This window comes from Hordeum vulgare, chromosome 1H, assembly GCF_904849725.1.
Source record: "Hordeum vulgare subsp. vulgare chromosome 1H, MorexV3_pseudomolecules_assembly, whole genome shotgun sequence".
Taxonomy (NCBI): Eukaryota; Viridiplantae; Streptophyta; class Magnoliopsida; order Poales; family Poaceae; genus Hordeum; species Hordeum vulgare.
The window spans coordinates 325199814-325206090 of record NC_058518.1 but is presented as its reverse complement, the minus strand read 5'-3'; positions in this window follow the sequence as shown (position 1 = coordinate 325206090).

The following is a 6277-nucleotide window of genomic DNA, read 5'->3' as shown; positions in this document are numbered from 1 at the left end:
ATGTTGGCATCCAAGACAAACCATTATAAGCTCTCAGCTAAATAAGCATGGCATCAGAAACTATGATCTCTGAGTTGTCATTGCAAACATGGTTCTCTCACAACAAAGCTAAATCTGGGTCGACAAGCTAGTCATATTTACAAAAACAAAATAGATAGAGTTCATACCAGCTTTTCAGTCTCAGTCACTTCATCATACACCATCATTGTTGCCTTTCATTTGCACGATCGAATGATGTGAACAATAATAAGAGCATTGGATTAAGCTGAATCTGCAGGCAAACACAAAGAAGAAGACAAAATAATATGGCTCTTTGAAAGCTAAACAGGTAAGCATGTAAGAACCACTAAACATTGTAACCAATATCTTCTACCTTGACACAAAGAAAAAGAAAACTATTTACACGGGAAAGCTCCTAACAAGCAAAAGAAGAAAGAAAAATCTTTTTGGATTTTCTCAAAAGGACACAAAACAAGAAAACAAGAAAACGAAAAGAAACTAGCATGGATAATACAGTGGCAAAGTGTAAACACCGGCTAATAGAGTGAAAGCATCAGCATGAATGTAAAGTCGGTGAGAACACGTACTCCCCCAAGCTTAGGCTTTTGGCCTAGCTTGGTCTACTCCCAAGGTGGGAAATAACCAACTCTAGGATACTCCAGAGCAGACTGTGGATGCCACTGCTGTGTGAGCTCCTCTGGCTCCCGCTGATAAACTGGCGTCTGGTACTCAACTGGCGGCTCGGGCACAGGCGCCTATGGTTGAGCCAAGCCCCAATATGCGTAGATGTCCACGGGCATAATAGTGTACCTGCCTGCATGAAGATCAAACAAAGAAGGAGCAGGCAAAGTAATAGTCTCTAGAGTACCCTCACTAAATACCAGGTTATAAATCATCCGTCTACTAGCATCTCTATCCAGAAAATCATGGCGAACCATGCTATCATAATCCAGATATCTCTCAGGGAGAAGCATCTCTCCTTCCTCTCCCAGTCTAATGGGTATCTCAAAGTGTCTGGCAAGACGGGTAGCATAGATACCTCCATAGACAACACCTTTGGAACGGTTCAGGTTCAACCGTTGAGCGACTATAGCGCCCAAGCTATAAGTCTTATCGTTATAGAGGCCTTCGCGGAAAACCGCAAGGTCTGGAGAACTAAGTGATCCAGCCTCCCCATGGCCAATAAAACATTTTCCCACAAATAGTGAGAAGTACCAAAGCACAGGAAAATGTATGCTAGCAATTCTAGCGCGAGACACTCCTCTCTCCTCTCCAACAGCAATAGAACCAATGAAATCCTCCAAGTCCCGTGGACGAGGGTCACGGATATCCCCAACATAAGGTAATTTGCATACATTGCAAAAATCCTGCAGCGTCATGCACTAGGGAACATCGTATATCATGAACTCAACCATGGGAGGATTCTTCCTCGGATAAAAGTTGAAGCTTTGAACGAAAATATTGGTGAGGAGGAGATATTGTGGGCACTTATCTTCAACGAACGTAGTAAGACCTGCGTTCTCCACCAAGTAATAAAAGTCTTCATAAAGTCCAGCGGCGCGCAAAAATTCATCACTTGGCCACTCGCACGCTCGAACTTGTGTGACTCGAGGGACTGCGTACTTGGGGTGATTCTTCTCATCCTCCTTGGGGTTATGGCTTGAAGAGCCTCTCAAGAACCTCCTCATCTTTTCCTTTTTCTAGCTCTAAAAAATTCTGAAATTTTTAGAGACTTCGAAAGAAAAGTGAATAAGGATTAATCCAACTTGTAGCAACTACTCCTACTAGTGCCTAGAGACCGTATCACGCACTAAAACTACTTGGGACCAGCTAAAATCAACATTTCTAGCTCAAGAACAGGGTCACCAAGGTAGCAAGAATTCGCGAAGGATAAAGCACTAGAGCAAAAACTAATTGGACCAATGGAGTAGTCACTTACCAAGGAGTAATTTCCCCAAAACGGTTCGGAGAATGGTGCTTTGAGCAAAGAGATCGAAAATCACAGCCAAATGAGCAAGAACACGGGTTTGAGCTGCGAAACAATTTTTTTCTGGAGGTGGAATAAAAGGCTGGGAGCTGGAATGAGTGGAGGGGATGCCTGTGGGCCTCACAAGCTTGCACCCTGCCACCAGGGGGGTAGGTGGTGGTGGGGGGCTTGTGGCCCACTGGTCAGCCCCCCTCACCACCTCTCAGGCCCAGAAATTTTCAAAAATTCCAGAAAAATCATACTAAATTTTCAGGACCATCAGAGAACTTTTATTTTCGAGGTATTTTTCTCCAGGACGCTAAAACAGAAAACAGGAAAAACTAAACTAATTCTATCATTTTTCTTCTAAGCAAAAGAAAAGGAAAGCTTAAAATCGAGGTATGTGACTCTTTGATTCATCCGTTTCATGGTCATCGAAAGAAATCCGTCAATGGGATTGATCAACTCCTCATGACAAAACCTTCTCGAATCTCAAGAGAGAACGGAGAATTTCCGAATAGCCACTTAGTCACCTCAATGGGGATATGAATCTCCCCAACAAGCAAGTCATACTTCATCTTGACACGAGGAATAGGGCATTCAAAGCTCCCAATGAGAATCGATGAAGTCTTTTCGATAGCATTGATGCAATGTATTGGATATCGTTTCTTCGGAAAGTGCACTGTGTGCTCATTACCGTTGACATGGAAAGTGACATTGCCTTTGTTGCAATCTATAACAGCCCCTGCAGTGTTTAAAAAGGGTCTTCCCAGGATGATAGCCATGGCATCATCCTCGGGAATATCCAAGATAACAAAGTCTGTTAAGATAGTGGTGTTAGCAACCACAACAGGCACATCCTCACAAACGCCGATAGGGAAAGCAGTTGATTTGTCGGCCATTTGCAGAGAAATTTCAGTTGGTGTCAACTTATCCAACTCAAGTCTACGATAAAGAGAGAGTGGCATAACACTAACACTGGCTCCAAGGTCACATAAGGCAGTTCTTACGTAGTTTCCTTTAATGGAGCAAGTTATAGTGGGCACTCCGAGATCACCAAGTTTCTTAGGAGTTCCACCTTTGAAAGTGTAGTTGGCAAGCATGGTGGAGATCTCAAGATCTGTTATCTTCCGTTTGTTAGTCACGATATCTTTCATGTACTTGGCATACGGAGACATCTTGAGCATATCAGTTAACCGCATCTGCAAAAAGACAGGTCTTATCATCTCAACGAAGCGCTCAAAATCCTCATCATCCTTTTTCTTGGATGGCTTAGGAGGATAGGGCATAGGTCTCTGAACCCATGGCTCTCTTTCCTTACCATGCTTCCTAGCAGTGAAGTCATTCTTGTAGTATTTCTTAGGTTGTGGATTATCAGGATTAACCGTAGGTTCAATCTCCACATCCTCATCATGGCTAGGTTGAGCATTATTATGAACATCATTGTCCATATTGTCACGAGGTTCATGTTCATCACCTGATTGTGTTTCTGCATCAGACGCAGAAATATCATTAGGTTCTTCAGGTGTGACAGTATTTGGTGAACTGGCGTGCAGGTTTCTATCATCCTTCTTCTTCTCCTTAGGATGACTAGGTGTATCAGCATTGATTTCTTGAGAATCTTGATCAATTCTCTTAGGATGACCTTCAGGATACAAAGGTTCCTGAGTCATTTTGCCTCCTCTAGTAATGACTCTGACAGAGTTGTCATTTAGTTCATTGAGCAGGTCATTCCGAGCTTGAAGTACTTGTTCTACGTGAGTAGTAATCATAGAAGCATGTTTACTCAAAAGCTTCAGAGCATTCACATTTCTGTCTACACAAGCACTTAAATGACTAAACATACGAGTACTTTGTTCCAAATGTCTGCTAACATAATCATTGAAACTCTGTTGTTTGGCAACAAAGTTGTCAAATTCATCAAAGCATAAGCTAGCAGGTTTATCAAAAGGAATATCACTCTCATCAAACCTACGCAGAGAATTCACTTCTACTACCTGTACCGGGTTATCGAGACCATGGATCTCTTCGATAGGTGGTAGATTTTTGACATCTTCAGCTCTAATGCCTTTCTCTTGCATAGATTTCTTGGCTTCTTGCATATCTTCGGGACTGAGGAATAGAATACATCTTTTCTTAGGAGTTGGCTTAGGAGGTGGTTCGGGAATAGTCCAAGCATTATCGTTGATCAAGAGGTTATTCAGTAGAGTCTCATCTTGTTCTACAGTTTGTTCCCTAAAAACACAACCGACACAACTATCTAGGTGGTCTCTAGAGGCATCGGTAAGTCCGGTATAGAGTCTATCAAGTATCTCGTTCTTCTTAAGAGGGTGATCAGGCAAAGCATTCTGTAGCTGGACGAGCCTCCCCCGAGCTTGTGGAAGACTCTCTTCTTGGAGTTGAGCAAAGTTGTATATTTCCTGCAAGGCAGCTTGCTTCTTATGGGCAGGGAAATATTTCTCACAGAAGTAATAGACCATCTCCTGGGGACTACGCACACATCCAGGAGCAAGAGAGGTGAACCAGGCTTTAGCATCATCCTTTAGAGAGAAAGGAAACAGCTTAAGGATATAGTAGTGGTGGATCTTCTCCTCATTGGTGAAAAGGTTGGCTATTTCGGATAGTTTGGCAAGATTGGCTATGACCGTCTTAGACTCATAACCGTGAAAAGGATCAGAATCGACTACAGAGATTATCTTAGGGTCGACAGAGAATTCATAATCCTTATCGGTGACAAAGATAGGCGAAGTGGCAAACTTCATGTCATTTTCCATCCTAGCTTCACGAGATTTTTCCTTCCACTTGAGAATTAATTTCTCAACGTCATAGGCATCCTTACACGCAAGAAAATCCTCAGCTATCTCTCCCTCCATAACATAACCCTCGGGTATATCAGTCAATTCATATCTAGGAGAGCTAGATCTAACAGGAGCAAAAGCAGGTTCTATCTCAATAGTATCGGCAGTATCATAAGCATCACGAGCATTGGCAGTAACTCTAGCAATATGAGCATCAAGGAACACTCCTAGTGGAACATCAGGCAAAGGAGTATCTCTAGCAGTATCAAGCATAGCATCATCAGGCAAAATAGCATCTCTAGCATCATCAGGCAAATCAGTATCAGGCATAGCATCTCTAGCAGTATGAAGCATAGTATCAAGCATAGCATCATCAGACATAGTATCAAGCATAGCATTTCTAGCAGTATCAAGCATAACATCTCTAGCAGTATCAAGCATAGCATCAGATATAGTATCAAGCATAGTATCATCAGGCATAGTATCAAGCATAGCATCTCTAGCAGTAGTATCACAAGCATCATCAAGCACAGGCGACATATCAAGATTTCTAGCAGGAGGTGAAGTCGCAAACTTACTCATAACTGAAGGTGAATCAAGTGCAGAGCTAGATGGCAATTCCTTACCTCCCCTCGTAGTTGAGGGCAAGACTTTGGTCTTCGGATCCTTCAGGTTCTTCATAGTGATCAACATATATAAATCCCAAGTAACTCAGAGAGTATATCAATACCTCCCCAGCAACGACGCCAGAAAAATGTTGATCGCGCAATCTCTGGCGTTAGCTAGACAAATGCTTATAACAACTAACCTTCTCCTGCAACGGCACCAGAAGAATGCTAATAGCACTCCCCAGTAATGAGACTAGAAGAATGTTGTTGATGGCCCACCAACGCGTGGGTTCGCAACAGTTTTCGAGGGTAGAGTATTCGACTGAATTTGTTGATAAGCCAGTCAGGAGGTGAGAGAATAATCTCAAGTATTAGCAGCTGAATTTGTCGGATTCAACCACACCTGAAATATTAGTATCTGCAAGCACAATAGTAACAACAAAGTAATATGATAACAACGGTGTCAGAAATGATCTGTTGACTGCAGACTATTCCTAACGATTGTATCAATGGCGCCTTCGTTGTCACGTCGAGGGAAGTTGTCAATTCCCGTCAACGGTAGGTGAACCAACAGTGTAGCAGGTAGCAGCAGTGTAATGAGCAATAGCAGTGGCAAGGAATAGCAGTAGTGACAACAGTAGCAAGTAGCAACAGTAGCAAGCGACAGTAGTAGCAACAGGAGCAGTAGAGCAAGACAAGTAACAACAGTAGCAACAGTAGTAGCAGCAGCAGAGCAAGACAAGTAACAGCAGTAGCAACAGTAGTAGCAGCAGCAGAGCAAGACAAGTAACAGCAGTAGCAACAGTAGTAGCAGGAGAGCAAGACAAGTAACAGCAGTAGCAACAGTAGTAGCAACAGTAGGACAAACTCGTAGGCAATGGGTCGGTGATTTGTTTGGATGATAT